We start from the raw sequence: 19,759 nt of genomic DNA, 5'->3' as shown, positions 1-19,759 counted from the left end.
TGTGTTGTTGGATTCTGTTTGCTAGTATTTTGTTGAGGATTTTTGCATCTATATTCATCAGTGATATTGGTCTGTAATTTTCTTTTTTTGGAGTGTCTTTGTCTGGTTTTGGTGTCAGGGTGATGGTGGCCTCATAGAATGAGTTTGGGAGTGTTCCTTCCTGTGCAATTTTTTGGAAGAGTTTGAGAAGGATGGGTGTTAGCTCTTCTCTAAATGTTTGATAGAATTCACCTGTGAAGCCGTCTGGTCCTGGACTTTTGTTTGTTGGAAGATTTTTAATCACAGTTTCAATTTCATTCCTTGTGATTGGTCTGTTCATATTTTCTATTTCTTCCTGGTTCAGTCTTGGAAGGTTATACCTTTCTAAGAATTTGTCCATTTCTTCCAGGTTGTCCATTTTATTGGCATAGAGTTGCTTGTAGTAGCCTCTTAGGATGCTTTGTATTTCTGTGGTGTCTGTTGTAACTTCTCCTTTTTCATTTCTAATTTTATTGATTTGAGTCCTCTCCCTCTTTTTCTTGATGAGTCTGGCTAATGGTTTATCAATTTTCTTTATCTTCTCAAAGAACCAGCTTTTAGTTTTATTGATCTTTGCTGTTGTTTTCTTTGTTTCTATTTCATTTAGTTCTGCTCTGATCTTTATGATTTCTTTCCTTCTGCTAACTTTGGGTTTTGTTTGTTCTTCTTTCTCTAGTTGTTTTAGGTGTAACGTTAGATTGTTTACTTGAGATTTTTCTTGTTTATTGAGGTAGGCTCGTATAGCTATAAACTTCTCTCTTAGAACTGCTTTTGCTGCATCCCATAGGTTTTGGATCATCGTGTTTTCATTGTCATTTGTCTCTAGGTGTTTTTTTATTTCCTCTTTGATTTCTTTAGTGATCTCTTAGTTATTTAGTAACATATTGTTTAGCCTCCATGTGTTTGTGTATTTTACATTTTGTTCCCTGTAATTGATTTCTAATCTCATAGCGTTGTGGTCAGAAGAGATGCTTGATATGATTTCAATTTTCTTAAATTTACTGAAGCTAGATTTGTGACCCAAGATGTGATCTATCCTGGAGAATGTTCCGTGCGCACTTGAGAAGAAAGTGTAATCTGCTGTTTTTGGATGGAATGTCCTATAAATATCAATTAAATCTATCTGGTCTATTGTGTCATTTAAAGCTTGTATTTCCTTATTAATTTTCTATTTGGATGATCTGTCCATTGGTGTAAGTGAGGTGTTCAAGTCCCCACTATTATTGTGTTACTGTCGATTTCCTCTTTTAGAGCTGTTAGCTGTTGCCTTATGTATTGAGGTGCTCCTATGTTGGGTGCATATATATTTATAATTGTTAGATTTTCCTCTTGGATTGATCCCTTGATCATTATGTGGTGTCCTTCCTTGTCTCTTGTAACATTCTTTATTTTAAAGTCTATTTTTTCTGATATGAGTATTGCTACTCCAGCTTTCTTTTGATTTTCATTTGCATGGAATATCTTTTTCCATCCCCTCACTTTCAGTCTGTATGTGTCCCTAGGTCTGAAGTGGGTCTCTTGTAGACGGCATATATATGGGTCTTGTTTTTGTATCCATTCAGCAAGCCTGTGTCTTTTGGTTGGAGCATTTAATCCATTCACGTTTAAGGTAATTATCGATATGTATGTTCCTATGACCATTTTCTAAATTGTTTTGGGTTTGTTTTTGTAGACCCTTTTCTTTTGTGTTTCCCACTTAGAGAAGTTCCTTTAGCATTTGTTGTAGAGCTGGTTTGGTGGTGCTGAATTCTCTTAGCTTTTGCTTGTCTGTAAAGGTTTTGATTTCTGCATCGAATCTGAATGAGATCCTTGCCGGGTGGAGTAATCTTGGTTGTAGGTTCTTTCCTTTCATCACTTTAAGTATATCATGCCACTCCCTTCTGGTTTGTAGAGTTTCTGCTGAGAAATCAGCTGTTAACCTTATGGGAGTTCCCTTGTATGTTATTTGTCATTTTTCCCTTGCTGCTTTCCATAATTTTTCTTTGTCTTTAATTTTTGCCAGTTTGATTACTGTGTGTCTCGGCGTGTTTCTCCTTGGGTTTATCCTGTATGGGACTCTCTGCACTTCCTGGACTTGGGTGGCTATTTCCTTTCACATGTTAGGGAATTTCTCGACTATAATCTCTTCAGATATTTTCTTGGGTCCTTTCTCTCTCTCTTCTCCTTCTAGGATGCCTATAATGCAAATGTTGTTGCGTTTAATGTTGTCCCAGAGGTCTCTTAAGCTGTCTTCATTTCTTTTCATTCTTTTTTCTTTATTCTGTTCCGCAGCAGTGAATTCCACCATTCTGTCTTCCAGGTCACTTATCCGTTCTTCTGCCTCAGTTATTCTGCTATTGATTCCTTCTAGTGTAGTTTTCATTTCAGTTATTGTATTGTTCATCTCTGTTTGTTTGTTCTTTAATTCTTCTAGATCTTTGTTAAACGTTTCTTGCATCCTCTCAATCTTTGCCTCCATTCTTTTTCCGAGGTCCTGGATCATCTTCACTGTCATTATTCTGAATTCTTTTTCTGGAAGATTGCCTATCTCCATTTCATTTAGATGTTTTTCTGGGGTTTTATCTTGTTCCTTCATCAGGTACATAGCCCTCTGCCTTTTCATCTTGTCTATCTTTCTGTAAATGTGTTTTTTGTTCCACAGGCTGCAGGATTGTAGTTCTTCTTGCTGCTGTCCAGGATATATTTTTGAAGGAAAAAAAAAAAATCTCAAAACTCAGTAGTTAAAAAATAGGCCAAAGAGATGAACAGATATTTCAGCAAAAAGAGACATGGGACATGAGATGTTCAACATCATTAGTCATTAAGGAAATCCAGATTAAAACCACAATGACTTGTCCCTACAAAGCTACTGAACAATTGAAAACAAATTTTTTTTAATACTGATAATACCAAATGCTGGTGAGAACTTGGAGAAACTAGATTTCTCATACATTACTGGTGGGAATGTGAAATGGTACAGCCACTCTGGAACACAGTTTGACAGTTTCTTAGCATATGACCCAGCAATGGCATTCTTGGGCATTCATCCCAAAGAAATAAAAAACGTAAGTTCACACAAATACCTACAATACAATGTTTACAGAAGTATTATTCTTTTTTTTTCATTTTATTACTGCAATAAATTTATTTAAATATGAAACGTGACATCTCTACTCAGAATAGAAAACCAGCATCACTATAACACATACAGTAACTCTTATATTTTATATGTATGTACTTACATGTACATTTATTTTCACACACACACACTGTATTTTATTTTTACAAGAGATAAATAGACTGACATCAAGCATTGTAAATGGATGACCACAACAAAAGCAACAATGATTGCATTTACCAAACACGAAACACACTCATACTATGTCATAATATTGACATTCAGTCCAGTAATCCTCCACTGTAACAGCTCCTTTACTTTGCAATGAAAATTGATTTGTATATTCTTTGCCTCTGAGTCCTTGTGGGATTTTTTTTTTAATTCAAACAGAAAGTCACAAAAATTATAATCAACCTCATCAGTTCACTCAGTCCCATGTAATTAATTTTTTTTTCATCTTGATCTTTTGTTAGCACTTTTATGAGTTCATCAGTTTTTCATTAGAGTTCTGAAAATGCTTATTCATTCAGTTCAGCAGTACAGTTACCAGAAACCTGTACTTGTCAGTCTTTTCCATGAATTCCTTGAAGATGAAACCCTTTTATAGGAACATATTTGCAAAAGCATCAGAGTACACCCAGAACTGACTGTAAATGACAAAAGACTTAAAAATGACCACGGTTAAAGATTTGATGAAAGTTCATAATAATGCAATTGACAAGGAAATTTAGTTATTTCTGAGATATACATTTTAAAGTAATAACTAGAATTATGACTTATAACATTATACCAGAACGTATAAGATTTTTAGAAATTTCATGTAATGTCTGAAACATTTATATTAACATATTTCCATACAAATAACCCAATGAAAGTTTAGTATTAGCTGTTTTGTTTGTTTTTTTATACTGCAGGTTCTTATTAGTCATCAATTTTATACGCATCAGTGTATACATGTCAATCCCAATCGCCCAATTCAGCACACCACCATCCCCACCCCACCGCAGTTTTCCCCCCTTGGTGTCCATACGTCTGTTCTCTACATCTGTGTCTCAACTTCTCCCCTGCAAACCGGCTCATCTGTACCGTTTTTCCACATACATGCGTTAATATACGATATTTGTTTTTCTCTTTCTGACTTACTTCACTCTGTATGACAGTCTCTAGGTCCGTCCACGTCTCAACAAATGACTCAATTTCGTTCCTTTTTATGGCTGAGTAATATTCCATTGTATATATGTACCACGAAGAAGTATTATTCTTAATGGCAAAATACTGGAAGCCACTCAAAAGTCCCTCAATGGGAAAATGGATGAACAAATTCTGGTATATCCATCCAATAGAAATTTACTTATCAATAAAAAGAAATGAACTACTAATATATGCAACACCCTGGATAAACCTCAAGAGCATTCTGACTAGTAAAAAAAAATTTTCATTCAATCTCAAAACGTTACATACTATATGCTCTTATTAACATAAGCCTCAAAATGTCAAAATTCTAGAGATGGAGAAAAGATTAATGGTTGGTGGGAGGATGCAAATACCAAGATTTAGCATGAAGGAGTTCTTTTATGATGATGAAACTGTTCTGTATCTTGATTGTGAGAATTTTTTTTTAATCCTGTGACTTCGGTAAATAATTACCATAAAAGGTAGTCAAAAGTTTTTACCCCACTTTTGTGCAGTACAATCCTGAGTGTTTAAATACACAGTGTTGGTTTAATTAAGCTTAAGTACCAAATTTTTCTTTTATTTTTGGCTGCGTTGGGTCTTTGTTGCTGCGCTTGGGCTTTCTCTAGTTGCGGTGAGCGGGGCTACTCTTCACTGCAGTGCGCAGGCTTCTCATTGCGGTGGCTTCTCTTATTGTGGAGCACAGGCTCTAGATGCATGGCTTCAGTAGTTGCAGCACACGGGCTCAGTAGTTGTGGTGCACGGGCTTCAGTAGTTGCAGCACGTAGGCTCAGTAGTTGTGGCTCTTGGGCTCTAGAGCGCAGGCTCTGTAGTTGTGGCGCACGGGCTTAGTTGCTCCGTGGCGTGGGGGATCTTCCCGGACCAGGGATCAAACCCGTGTCCCCTGCAGTGGCAGGCAGATTCTTAACAGCTGCACCACCAGGGAAGTCCTACCAGTTTTTATATTTATTAAAAGTGAATGGTATTGATTTTATTAGCAAGCCACAATTTTAGTATACACATGTGGATTATTTTGTGGTAATAACAAGAACAGGCCAATAACAAGATTCATGACAGTGCTTCAGAGGATTATTTGCTATTGTTCTTTTCCTTTCCTGTTTGCAAAGTATAGTCTGTACTCATTTTGTCCAACTTTTCTAGAATCCTGAGTTTCATGTGTAAAATTTGGGGGCTACATAGCACCATTGTGGCAACCTCTTTCTCAGATCACTGCCCTGGTTGGGAAGGACTTCCTAAAACCATGACCTTTCCTCTGCCACACCTGAATTATTGTTTACACCAATTTATTTTCCTGGACATTCTTCCGGTCATTTTCCCTCAGATGTAGGCCATCCAACTGGATAATTCCATAATGATTGTTAATTCTTTGCCCCCTGGAGAAGAAGCATCCTTTGGAAGGCCTATCTGAGCCTTGGTGCCCCCTAGGAGTGGAGGGCAACGTCTGAACAGTTGCCTACCAACTGGGGTCTTTGTATAGGTGTCCTTGTGGCCCTACGACCTACCTGCTGCTTAAACAAGGCATTTAATTCTTTTTAATTTATAACTGAGGAAATGAAAGAAATTGAGAAGAGGCAGGATGTCAAAAAGCCAATTAGCGGTAAAATAAGGCCTTAGCACAGGCTGACCCAGGTGCAAATGCAACTGTCAAACTCTCAGGAAACTGCCTCTGTGTGCCTCAGTTTTCTCATCTATAAAATGGTTATGTTAACAATGGCATCTACCTCATCCGCTGTTGTGAGGCTTAATTGAGACAATGTGTTTGAAATCTCCTAGCCTAACCCATTGCCTGCCACATGTGAAGGCCATAATACATGTTGATTCCTATTTCTTTTGAAGTTTTACACTATTTCTTAGCCCCTCAGGGCAGTTTGAAGAGAAATGGCTTGCAATAAAGAGAACTGATTGCTAGGAGTGAACAGGGTTAATTAACTTTTCCCAAGAAATAAATGTGTTCCTGAAAAAAATGTATAATATATTGATTAAACCTTTCAAAATGGAGTCACTTTTAAATAGACTAAGCAAAGTCTGTTTTGTGCCAAGTAAATGATCACCCCCTCATGTATCTGTGTTGAAGTTCTCAGAGTAGACGCCTGTACTTGACTTTTCATTATCCTCTCCTCTGGGTATCAAAGATTAGGGACTAATAATTCCATTCCCAACAGACAGTTCAGTGAGGATGGCTTAAACAAAGCAGATTGCCCTTAATAACTTTCCTTGTAAAAACATTGAATTTCACTATATTCTTGGGTCTCTGGGAAATTCAGAGAGCACCAGGCAAGACTTGGTCTCCAAAGGGAATATAAACTAGTGAGGAGGAGTAGGAATATCCAATGTAGTAAAACTCATCTGGGGAGCCTAGGAAGGGAGAGCATCTGGGAAACTGAAGATGGTTTCTTGGAAGAAACTGAGGGACAGAAGGGTATGTTTCCATGTATAATTTTTTCTAATGTTCTGTTTCTGGAGGGGTAACACAAAGAGACAGCCTTTGCAATAGAATGTGGGTCCCTCTTTCCCAGCCCTGCAAACCTTCGGGAACCCATGAGCTGAGAACTCCTTGAGGACTAAGGACACATTGTTGCCATCTTTGTATCCCCAGCCCTTAGTACACAGCCTCCTCGGTGAAGGTGTATTAAATGAACAAGCCCCTTAAGGTAGCTGAACACATCAATACCTTTATCTCCTAATTGCCTCTTTATAATAAGCTGGGAATAAGCAGGTTTAAAACAGTAATTTTAATAGGCTGACTGAAAGCACGTCGAGGGCCGGCACTAGGTTGGTTGTGTTCGCTGTCACCTCCTTAGAGCTTGACAGGGTACCTGACACACTGTATGTAGACACTAAATAAGTACCTTTTACGTGCGTGCATGAAAACTGCCCCTGGTCCTGTCCTCAAAGCTCAAAGTCGGGGCTTCGCTGGTGGCCCAGTGGTTGAGAATCTGCCTGCCAATGCAGGGGACACGGGTTCGAGCCCTGGTCTGGGAAGATCCCACATGCCGCGGAGCAACTAGGCCCGTGAGCCACAACTGCTGAGCCTGCGTGTCTGGAGCCTGTGCTCCGCAACAAGAGAGGCCACGACAGTGAGAGGCCCGCGCACCGCGATGAAGAGTGGCCCCCCGCTTGCCGCAACTGGAGAAAGCCCTCGCACAGAAACGAAGACCCAACACAGCCAAAAATAGATAAATAAATAAATAATAATTAAAAAAAAAAAAAAAAAAGCTCAAAGTCGGCCTGGAAGAGTAAGAAAGAGTTCACGAGGAAGGATGGACTGTCGTGGGCATCCAAGAATTCTGACAACCCACGAGCGGCCAGAAGTCAATTTCACTTCCTCACTCAGCCATTTGTAGGCGGTTGTAAATCGCCTACTTACTCGGGTCGGGGGGATGCGGGGGCAGCCCGTGTGACCTTACTGCCCCCTGCGGGGACCCCCACGAGCCAAGTCACAGAGGAAGGTAACCCAGAGCGGGGAGCCGGCCAACACGTGCAGCGCCCAGGGGAGGAGGAGACTGGGCTAACGCAGCCCTTAGTCAGCAGCTGGGCTCGGTTTTGAAACAAAAGCCCATGTCCTCCCTCGGAGTCCGCGGCCGGTCAGCTCCTGGGGGGAAGAAAACCATGCTGCCCAGCCGGTTAGTGGCCCAACTTACTTTTCCGGAGCCTGGGACAAAGGGCCAGCAGTTGTAAGGGAATGGGTGGAGTGTTGGGGACAGAGGACGGGGTGGGGTGGAGTGGGGGGGGGGGCCCTGGTCGTCCTGCCCCTCCCCGCCTGGCCGCTAGCGAGCGGGGCTGGGGTCTGCCAGGCACTGCGCACGCCAGCCCCCGGGCAGTCTGCCTCCGAGCCCGGGCCCCCCGGGTCCGCGTCAAGCGGAGGCACCTTTGCAACCCGCGCCCCAGCGCACAGACACACCAGGCCCAGGTTTCATGAATGAAATCCAACCGTGTGGCTATAAATAGCCGCGAAGGCTGCTAACGTCACGGAGCGAGCGGCGGCCGCCAAGGCGGCGGAGCTGGGTGCCGAGCGCTGTATTCCGCCCGGCCGGCCAGCCAGCCTGAGAGCCGGGTGGGGGCGGGAGGAAAAGGGGAGGGCTGGGGGGCGGCGGCGGAAAGGGGCGAGCCCCTCCGGCCCGGCACCGGGAAGAGCGGCCGCGGCGCCGGGCGAGCCCGGGAGGCGAGGCAGTGCCATGCTGCCTTTGTGCAAAGTTGGGCGGCGGGCGGCGCGCCGCGCGCAGGGGCCCCGCACACCCGCGACCGCGCGCAGTCGTGGCTGCTGCTGAGTGGCGGGGGCCAGCGCCCCCCTCGCCCCCCCCGCTCCCCCAGCCCTTGAAGGCGGAGAGAGCTGGCGTCTCGCTCGGCTTCAGGGTAGGTTCTGTGTCGTGAGTGCGCTATGCTGTGAAACTTCTTCTCCGAGCGGCCGCCGCGGAGCCCCGCTCCACCCGCCCCGGCCCCGGCGGGTGGCCTGTGGGAGCCCCGGGCCGCGCGCCACGCGGCGGGCAGCGTCCCGAGCGAGAGTCGTGGCACCGAGCTGCTCTGGGAGCCGCCCTCGCCTCTCTCGCGAGGCCGGGAGCCCCGCCATCAGAGGCAAGCAGAGGAGATTCCTAGGAGCGCCCGTCCAGCCGCACCCCTAACTTGCGGCTGAGAAAATGCACAACAGGCACCCTTAGCAGGCGGGCTGCGCCGGGACGGCGCGGGGGGTGGGGGACCGCGCAGACCAGAGGGCTTTTTTCCTTGGAAGGACGGTGGTGGGGAGGGGGATACCCGAACCCCTTGGGCGCTTGCACCCCCCCTGACCGGTCAGCCCAGAGTTCGGCGCTTCCCACCACCAGCCGGTGTCCACGGAGTCTGTTGTGAGTTGCTGTGACAACAGTAGGAGCTGCCATGAGGGGCTGGCAGAACACCTTACCTTGTCCCTGCGCGCTCAGCTTTCGGGGAGAAAAACGGGGGGTGGGGATGTGCAGACAGGGAATCCAACCCCTACGACAGAAGACGAAGTGGAAGGAAGGCCCAACTGTGTAAAAATGGACCACCCGATCCTACTGTTCGCTCTGCCGTTTCTACCCTCAGCAATATCAAACATCTCAACTGAGGTGCACTGTCAATATTTAGACTTGGACAAGCCAGAAAGTTAGAGGGGAGCGCCAGGCGCAGGGTTCTGACTTGGTTTTGCACGTCAGCACCCGAGCTGTGCCTTTCGAGCTGGCTGCACACGTTTGCTGGGGTTGGGGGCGGGGAAAGGCACGAAGATCGGTATATACACAAAGGCACCCAGACCTAGGAAGACCTAGGAAGTTAAGACCAGAGGAGGCGCCTTGACTTTGAACTTGCCCCAACCCGTGCTGTTCACGCAGCTCTGTTGAACCCCAGCCAGACGCTCAGCTTGAGGTTTCACTAGTTTGGGTCTCCCCACCACCAACCGGGGCAGTGCTGCATGTTCTACACGGTACTGTGGATCCTTTCTAAGCGGCAGAAGTATGTTATCAGTAGTTTTCATCTCTGTCTAACTGTGCTCTCACTATCAGCAGATATAAATAGCCAATAGGCTGTGTGTGTTTGATTTCAGCAAACGCTAGGCTTTTCTAAACATACAGATAAGTTTGTTTAAAAACACTCTTCAGAAATTTGGAATTATATTTCATTTCCGGTAACTTTGTAGATGCCCAAGAGGGTCACTGATTGCTAGAAAAGAAACACAAGCTCTTTTCAATGTAAATAATGTCTACACACTGCTCCGCAGGTGAAGTGGGCAGCAAATTATTATTCAACTGAGTTTCCTCTGAGATGCCTGGATTGTATTTGGACGTATTCGTGGGAAGGGGATTTAACTTGTTCATCCCAGCGTGGAAGGCTTGGAAAACTCAGTCGGAAGCAATGAAATCATAGTACTCTTAGCTTGCCCCATTGATTGTTGTTTTGAGAGGAGCGTAAATTTAAGTACATAGGGGCTATGTGTGATCAAAGAGGTGGAAATAGAAACATAGGTAGCTCGAGGTCACTGGCACAACAGCGTAACTTATTAACTATACAAATGTAATCAAATAGTAAAAACCAGAACCATGTGGACTTTCACTTATGATAATATGGTCCAAAAAATGCTATTTTGGAGGAATAGCATGTCCACTTCGTTGACTTCCGTATTGTTAAATGCCTGCAAGGTTTTCCTTGTTCCTATTCCTGAGTTTGTGGTTAAGTGCTTTTCTCTGTATCATCCCCAAAGGCTCAGAAACAGACTTTCAGAAATGCTGCAGAAAGTTAACCTAGCTATTTCAGGATGTATATGACCGCAAGAAATGCCATTTTAACACTGACACTTGGCAAAAGTAAAGCAGAGTCTGCCCTTTGGGGGGGAAAAAAGGAAAACAATGTATGTTAAAAATGTCAGTGGCTCCCCATGTGCTCCTAGCAAGCAGCAGGATTTATAAAGTATTTCTCTCTTTTGTGTAGGTAAGTCCAGCTGTGAGCGGGGTGTTCTGTTCTTCACTTCCAGCAAGCCAGGTCAGTGTTCTTTGAGCAAACCCATGACCATAAATTGCTGACATCCTGTGTCTAATTCTGAGCATGCATTTCAGAACAACTTTCTTAGTCATTTGGCTTAAAACGGTTTGTCTTTGTCATGTTTTTATTGACTCAATTATGAATATCACAATTTCAGTGATTATTAAAATTGTTCTAGTTACCCTGTGAGCAAAATGGTACTAAAATGGGCCTTGAATCAGTTTGTTCTCTGTAAGACTTTTCATTTTCACTTTGGGGGGATCCAAGTGGTGCCAAAATAGCTGAAGATACTGGGGATTTGGGTGCTTGATAACTAAGATTTGACATCTATGCTAATCTTAGCGCTCTAAAGCTGAAAGAAAATTGATACAATAATACCTGACATTTTTGAGCATGAACCAAAGTTCAGGTAACGTGCCGCATTCTTTATACTATGTTCTCAATCTGCATCAAAAAAATCCCTGTTAGGTGTAACTACTCCCTTGGTCACCAAAGGACAGGTGAGGAATTGAAAGTTCAGAGAGGTTAGGTAATAGGTTCAATTCCTGTTTCTCTAGTAAATGGAAGAAATAATATTTTTTTTTCAAGTGCTGTCTTACTCCAAAACCTAAATTCTCTAATTGGAAAAATCTTATCTCCAGTAGAGAAACTGGGACCACGAAAGGGTAAGCGACTTGCCTAAGATAACTTGGTAATTACAGCTTATGTAGTAACATTCAGTGGCACAGCTGTTACAAAAGAATAAATTCCATTCTCTTAAGTATTGTAAAACAGCAAAATATTAAGTATTCATATGTACTTTCTGGCATGGCCCTGTCAAAAATTTAAGAAAGTTTTTTACCATGGGGTCTCTGGTTCTAAGGATCTCACAAACAGATTTAAAAGACAAGATATTAAACATTCATGTAGTAAAAGTGAGAAAATAAATCAAGATCATACATGCCAGAAGTTTGAACTGAGGGTCAATGGTACATTTACGAGAAGTTCAGCATTTTCCACCCCGTGGGACTACTTTGCAATTCCATGTATGCATGGAAAAAAATTTCCAAGCACATTTTTGTCAGGATAGATAATAAAAGGGTGAGAGATTGAAGAAAGACAGAATGTAGAATTTCAAACCAAGAGGGAGACATGCATTCATTTAGAACTGCTAAATTACAGTATCTCAAACTCAAGGTGTTATCGCTTCAAAAGCATTGAAACAAAATTGTGAGCTGTCTGAATCTTCACAGCATCAACGAGAAAGCATTACAATTTGGCATACTGGATTCCTTCTGAAACCTCAGTTTGTCTGATATGTGCCACGTAGATAGATTTGGATACCTAATAGTTAAATACCAACTAAAGTCCTGAAAATGGCCAGTATTTAAAGATTAAGCAGGACATTTTCAGTTTTTGCCGGGGTTGACAACCGTCTCCTTCCCCCGTTTCATACTCCCCTCCTACTTTCTGTAGAATAATTTGTAACAGTTGTTAATCCTTCTCAGAGAGTATTATATAAAGGGATAATAAAAAATAAAATGGGGAATAAATTACTAGAGAAAGCTTTACTATATCATCTTTTTTAATGTACTGAAAAACCCCAACTCAAGCTAATAACCCTAAAAGCTTAATTAGTTAAGGGATACTTTTAAGCATGTAAGGGGTTGTTATAAGCTGTCCTATTACACCTTTGTCCTGTAAAAGTTGTTATATAGTGTATCATTACAAAATAGATCCTAAGAGCACTGTTAGACTGGGAAGATCCCATTACAGGTTAAGGCCTCATTATCAACTGATACTTGCTTAGCTATGACAATGGTATGTCGTAAATTATCCATATAACAACTATAAACCTATAATTACTTAGAGTAAAATTATACTCTGAATCATATAATGTTAGCACCAAAAGAAGCTTCAGAATGAGCATGGTATCTCTAGTAGTAAGTTAATTAGCAATCATTTGTTTGCTTTTTTGAACTTCAGAGGCTTTGGTTAATACGCTTGACTTATCTTAAAACATGCCTGGAAATATTTGACACTTTACTATGTTTTTTTGCTCAGGAAATTTACCTGTAGAAAACAGGAATTTTTTCTTTAACCTTTCTATTGGTCTTCCTTTTAGAAAACAGGCAGTTCAACCTCATTATGTGAAGGCTAGGGTTCAAAGAGTACAGGCGATTTGAATCCGGTTCTTGTGTTCATCTTCTTTTGTTCACCCAGTCTTCCCACCAACCTGGCAACACCAAAACAAAAGTTGGACAGGGAAGGAAAAATAAGTCACAAAAATTGTGGTGCATGTAGAAAGGGGGAGGGGGTGGGAGAGTGTTTGAGTGCTGGGGGAGGGGATGGGGAAAGGGAGAGCTTTGGCAGGAAGGGCAAGAAGCAGTCACTCAAACGGATGGGATGTGTATGGATTGATTATTGATATGTCAGCATCAAAATTGTTTGTTTTTTTTGGTGGGGCTTATAAACAAAGTAAGGTCACCTTCTCCTAGAATCTTTTGTTCTTTGTGCGCATTGGGCAGAAACTGGGAAATAGGCAAAAAAAAAAAAAAGCCACTAAAATGAAACGTGGGTCTGACAGGCACTCTTTCCAGATGTCCCAGGACACTCCTGTCTTCAGACACTCCCTCCAGCTGTCCTGTCAAATACATCAACATTTCTCTTATAAGGTTTTATCCACTAAGGGTGAATTAGAAGGTTTTACAAAGAAAGAAAGAGATAGATGCCAGTAGGTCCAGAAGAAGCATGATTACATTTCTCCGCTCTGCACCTGAGTTTGTTATTGCATAGACACAGATTAATGGCAAGTTCCCAGTGCTAATGAGGTACAGTCTAAGGCTCCATCCCTCCGTGGAGAAATTTCCTTTGAATTGTTACCCAGTGGTAGTCCAGACCCCTAATGACCACTGGAATAACAATAACCAGTACTTAGTATGCTCCTACTAGATGCCAGACACTTGACTGCATTACAGCTAATATTCATTATTAATTCCAATTTTACAGAAGCCTAAGGGAAACTCAGATATGTTAAGTCAGAGAACTAATTGGAGGTAGAGCTTGGATTTGTACCCAGATCTGTCTAAGAACTTGAATATATATTTGTTTTAAATATATCCTGGGGGGAAAAAACACTTTAAAAACATTAAATTCCAGGTTATTCTTGCAGATGGTAGAGTACAGGAGTTAAGTAATTATTCTTGTAGGGTTTTTTGAATTTTGGTTTTTTTGTTGTTTTTTTTTTTGTTTGTTTTATATTTGGTAACTTGAACCACACAGCAGTCTTGTCTGGACAGACTTGTTAACTCTTCAGGTCATTTCTAATATATTTTGATGGAAGTCACAGTTGTTAAGCAGTTGAGTCATGGAGGGTTGAATCATGGACCCGGAAAGGTTCTTAAGGATACTTAATCCAACCTCATGTAGGTGAAAGAAATCTGCCACCCAGAGAAGCAATGTAACTCACCACTCTTACAGTTTATAAGTGGCACAGCTGGAACTGAACCCAGGTTTCCAAGGCCCAGCCCAGGGCTCAATACTATTACATAACACTGCCTGAAACGTGCCAAGTCTTCTGAAGCCTCCAACTTAGCCCAAATTACAGCTATCAAGTTTGAAACACATCTGAAACCTAATATACATCCAGAAATGGGTGATAAGAGGATTCCAGCAATGTAAAGATAAGGTGGGTACTAGGAGAAGCCTCACTTATCTTCACTGACACCAATATAGACCAGTCTTGCCTCGTATTCAAAACATAACAGCTCCATACTCTTGATCCCTTCCAAGCTGTCTTTGTTGAGATACCTGTTTTCATCAAGTATGGAGCTTTTTAATTTTGTCTGTGGAGTTCTGGCTTTTTATTAACTATGTGATGTGGGTGACATACTTCTTTGAACCTTATTTTGCTCGTCTGTAAAATGCTAACAGTATCACCTCTGTCAGAGGATTATGCGGATGCTATGAAATCACACATGTAAAACAGATAGTAGGTGCTCATTAAGGGTGAGTTCTCTTCCTAGCCTTGCTAAAGTATCTTAAGGGAAGATGTTATAACACATAAGGGCATTCATGTCATTTTGCTGCTAAATGTTCTTCAGTCATTTGAAGTCTGATATTGCAAGGAATGATTATAGTGACCTTTTTTCTTGGGTGAAAATGGGCCCAGTTGTGTCTCAGTACCAGTGGCGTGGGCACACCTGGGTACAATTACATTTGTCTTCTTCATGCTCTAGGGTTACCAGGGTTTACTTGAATTATTTTATTGCTTCGGTTTCTGCCTCAGACTAATACCAAGCTCCTCTTGAAGATTTGTGGCTCTCATTTCCTTCCAGACACTGTTTAAGTATCTAACGTGTTTTCCACATAGACCTTTGCATCTCAAAGCATCCGCTATGTTTTCAGCCAAATAACTAAGAAATATTTCCAGAGAATAGTGTTGCCAGTAAAATATTTTTGCTTTCAATTTCAAAACATGTGAGAGTTTCCTCCCATCATTTCAATTAACTCTAGTATTGAATCTTTCCTGTGCATTGGCCCTGTCTTTTCTCTTTGCCCTGGGTTGCTGACTGCTTTATTGATTGGGAAAAACATAAGCACTACAATTTCCCCCTTTCACCCGCAGCACTTGATAGCTACCCTGGCCTAAATTACATCTCTGGGAAGTGTTTCATCACACTCCTCTCTCCAGCTGCCACGCTTTGTCATGTGGCACTTGCTGCCCTGCTTTGGGTTTTAGGAACCAAGCCTTTGGCAATGTGTCTTATTCATCCTATACATGCAGGAAAGCTACTGATACGATTATTTTCTTACTTGTACTTTTCCCCCCTTTTTGACATTAATAATCCAAGTGGCCTAGAATAGCCTTTATTTTCCTAGTGGCTTAGTTTTCCGTTTCAGTATTTGACAAATGTGACAAATGGCAAGATGTATGTCCTTTTCTTCAGGCTTAGGTGTAGCAATTAGTTGTTTTCCCCAGTGCTATGGCTCAGCTGGGGCGAGATGCTTACAGATCACCACCTGCTAGACTGTTACTAGTCTCAAATCGGTTATATAAGTTTCAGTTCATACTAAGAAGTTTATTTTTAAAGCAGTGCTTCTCAAACTTTAATGTACATACACATCACTTGGGCATCTCGATAAAAAGCAGATTCTGATTCAGAAGTTCTAGGATGAGACCTGAGATGATGTGTTTCCCAGGGGCTCCTCACTGATGCCGGTGCCACTGGTCTGAGGACCACATTTTGAGTAGTGAAATATACTATACTCTCTAAAGTATAGTCATTACTCTATCTTATGCTGAAACTCATGCCTTGGAGGCTGTAAGGCTCCCATCTTATTTTGTTTGCTTCTTTCTTAAATTATAATAGAGAGTCATGGAATCTTATGAAAGTCATGAAAGGGATATGCTGGTAAATCAACCAGCACTCTGGGGAAAAAAGGAATGCATTTATGTGCATACATAAGTTGATTATAAATTTTACTGACAGAGGATGTGTGTAGCATACAATTTATAAATAAAAATATAATAAATAATAAATAAAGCATACAATTTATAAATAAAAAAATAAAATAAAGAATACTCTTTGTTGTGAATTCCATCTAGCTAGCTAATTGGGTCTCACAAAACACTTGTTGGTTTTTGAGAACTGACCTGTGGTACAACTGATGAGTGTAATTCCCATATAAACGTTGGCTGATATTTTCCCTTATGTTAATGAGTAAGATAAAAGTGAAATAAAGACATATGTCAGAACTGTACTCATTCATCAAAGATATGAATGACTTCTTTGCTGAACCAGATAATAGCTTTTAAATACTATAAAGATATTTCCTTAAATGTACTATTCATAATGTAACAGCTAAACATATTACACACTTTTAAGCTTAATCTGCATTATTAACATTTTAAAATCATTTTCTTAAGTCAAGACAATCAACAGAACAATAAAGCAAGCCCTGATGTGAAGCGGTTGCCAATTTCACTGGTATAAATACTCCCATCATGGCCAATTTGAAGCCACCATTGTGACTGAGCTGGAGTTGGAAAGAGAGGGTACAGTAGCACACCATTATCTAGCATTTCCACCATACCGATAAAATTTGCATAAATAACCTCAAAATATAGATAACAATAAAATAAATACAAAGGGTGAGTTCTGAGTATTTAGTACCTTTGTTTTTAGTATACTTTATTTAATTGAAACTTTATCTACTTTAATTTTCAATACTGACCCTATTTTAACAGGCTTGCAAAAGTCCTGAAAACTTAACAGTTGGTTCGTGGGCTAGTAGAGGCTGGCTCTAGCACACCACTGGGTATGGACCATCTGGTCCCAGTGATTCTCAACCTTTGCTATACACTGGAATACCCCCAGGAATTTATAACCTACGGTTTTAGTAAATTCATGTTAGGGCCCAGGAATCTGAATTTTTAAAACATTTTTATTGAACTGTATCTTATTTAAAGAAAAATACACAAGTCATAAATATATAACTTAAAGAATTATCACAAACTGACCACACACCTTCACCTAATCTAACCAACACCTAAATATAGAAACAGAACATCACCAGCACCCAGAATCCCTTCTTAAGCCCCTATTCAATCACTACCCAATCGAGGCAACCACTGCCTTGACTTCTAATACCAGGAATTAGTTTTGCCTGGTTGTGAACTTTTATATAAATGCAATCTCTTTTGTGTCTGGCCTCTTCCCCTCAATATTATGTTTGGAAGATTCATTATAATGTATGCAGCAGTAGTTCATCCATTGTTTTTTAAAGAAACTCTTCAATTTTATCTTTTAAAAATTTTTTGTTTTATTTATTTATTTGGCTGCACCAGGTCTTAGTTGCAGCACGTGGGATCTTTGTTGCGGCATGTGGGCTCTTAGTTGCAGCATGCATGTGGGATCTAGTTCCCCGTCCAGGGATCGAGCCCGGGCCCCTGCATTGGGAACGTGGAGTCTTACCCACTGGACCGGCAGGGAAGTCCCAGTTCATCCATTTTTAGTGCTGTATAATATTCCATTGTGTGAACAGGCCTCAATTTATTATTTCTATATCCATCATACTGTCGATGGTTTGTTTCCAGTTGTTGGCTATTACGAATAGTGCTACCAAGGACATTCTTGTGCAGGCAGCAGTATTTGAAACAAAACAAATTCCCCCAGTGATTCGAATGAGCAGCTGATTTCTTGACTGCCTTCTCTATAATTTCCCCTCCTGTCTTTTATTTCTTATGTGATGTGACCAAAGCTATTGCTTCTTTCGTGTGAATGTACTTTTAACACCTTAAGCCATGAAGCTGTGTGCTTCCATTCATTACAGCATGTTCTCCTGGCTCTTTTCAATTTAGGTTCACCAACACCCCCTTTCGTCAAGACATCTGCTCTTGTGCACTCTAAATAGGGATGAGATTTGGCCTCACACCAATAGCATGGAGGAATATTAGACATGGTGGAGATGGAGCCAAAGCTAAATTTGGCAGCCGATCGTTAAGGCTCCTGGAAAGAGGCTTCAAGGAAGGGAAATTGTTTCCCTTTGTGTGTATCAAACAAAAATCAACAGCAAACCTTTGGAATATTTCCGATTCTAAATTTTTAAAAAATTGATTTGTTTGAAGTGGACCAGGGACTCTCTTCTGACACGAGAACTGACATCTCTCAAAGTCTCATGACTTGATCTGGAAAGAGTACAGAAGGAGGTGTTCCCGTGGGCTTGTTCTACACCTAGTGTGCAGCCAATGTAGCCTTGCTGCATTGTTCTAGGCTGAGTGGCTGTGTAATTTGTGTCTTGGGGCCTATTGAGATATTAGTTCCTTTGATAGAAGTCAAGGGAGCTGAATGACCAGGAGCTCCAAGATGATGCTGTTGATGGAGTAGGATGGGTGCTCAGAATGGAAAGAAAGGCGCCAACAGCAGCAAGGCTGTTTCCTGCCATATGAAAGGCACGCCACTTACAGCTTTCATGATATGCAGAGAAAAAGTGAAGAATAGACACTAATTCCACATAATGAAAGAAGAATGTATTCCCACACACATAAATATCAGAGTCCCTGGTTTTCCTACCTCCCCACCCTCACTTTTTTGTAAAATGTCTTTGTTATAAAATAACACATGTTCATTATAGAAAAGATGGAACATGTATGTAGATAAGAAAAAAAGAAAAATTAAATCAGTTATCCCAGTTGGTATTAATATTTTAATGTATCTCTATCCCAAATATTTTTGTGTATATTTAGGAACATAATTTTTTTTAGGTACATGATTTTTAAGGAATGGTGTTACTCATGAACCTCTAACGAAAACAATAAATGTACTCCTATAACATATTTTTAACTGCTGTATACTCTCCCATTATATGGACACTTTTTAAAAATCCCTCCCCTGTGGTTGGATTTCTAAAATTGTTTCCAATATTTTGTTTCCACAGTAATATGATGAACACTCCTTTAATGGAATCTTTTTGTAATCCTCAATATTTTTTTAGGAGTAAAGTCTTATAACTGGATGAAAGTTATGGACATTTTAAAGTCTTTTGAGTGCCAGTGGCACTCCAAAATAATGATACCATCTTCCACTCCCACAAACAGTGCCTCATCCTGCTTTTAAATAATGTACAATCTTTCATGTAATAATTCCTACCTAGAGTTGGAGGGTATAAGAACATGGCCTGAAAATACTAGCTAGAATCCACACATTGCTGGCAGCCAATAACCTCGAATAAAATAAGAGATTTTTAAGGTGTTTGTCCACCAGCATTTTGGGTTTATGGTCTAACGTTGCTAAGAAATCCTGGGGGGCAGGTGGTGGTGGGGGAAAAGTTTTCTTCATTTGCCTGAATGACAGCATAAGCTAATCCTAACCGACATGTTATAGTCTCATAAATGATTAAATGCAATTGTTTGATTGTCATCATATCTGAAGGTTTCGCAGCAGGGGGTCTTTCTGGTGCTACAGACGCTAACCCAAGTGACATCTT

General features: G+C 41.2%; 1 protein-coding gene across 6 annotated transcripts in view; it reads left to right on the top strand.

Moving 5' to 3' along the window:
* The first annotated feature begins 7,803 nt into the window (after positions 1-7,803).
* Positions 7,804-19,759, top strand: part of RHOBTB1 (Rho related BTB domain containing 1) — a 71,267-nt gene continuing 59,311 nt past the window's right edge. For 2 of the 6 annotated variants that reach the window (XM_057530755.1, XM_057530750.1), the window contains exons 1-2: positions 8,296-8,662; positions 10,742-10,792. The gene's annotated coding sequence lies outside the window, so the exon portion shown is untranslated. Of the gene's footprint in view, positions 7,933-8,294; positions 8,663-9,716; positions 9,770-10,741; positions 10,793-19,759 lie in introns of those variants that run through there. The other 4 variants (XM_057530751.1, XM_057530756.1, XM_057530752.1 and 1 more) reach the window with 4 other exon arrangements.

The sequence above is a fragment of the Balaenoptera acutorostrata genome, chromosome 16 (assembly GCF_949987535.1).
Source record: "Balaenoptera acutorostrata chromosome 16, mBalAcu1.1, whole genome shotgun sequence".
Lineage (NCBI taxonomy): Eukaryota > Metazoa > Chordata > Mammalia > Artiodactyla > Balaenopteridae > Balaenoptera > Balaenoptera acutorostrata.
The sequence above is the reverse complement of the archived record's forward strand: the minus strand, read 5'-3'. Positions and strand labels throughout refer to the sequence as shown.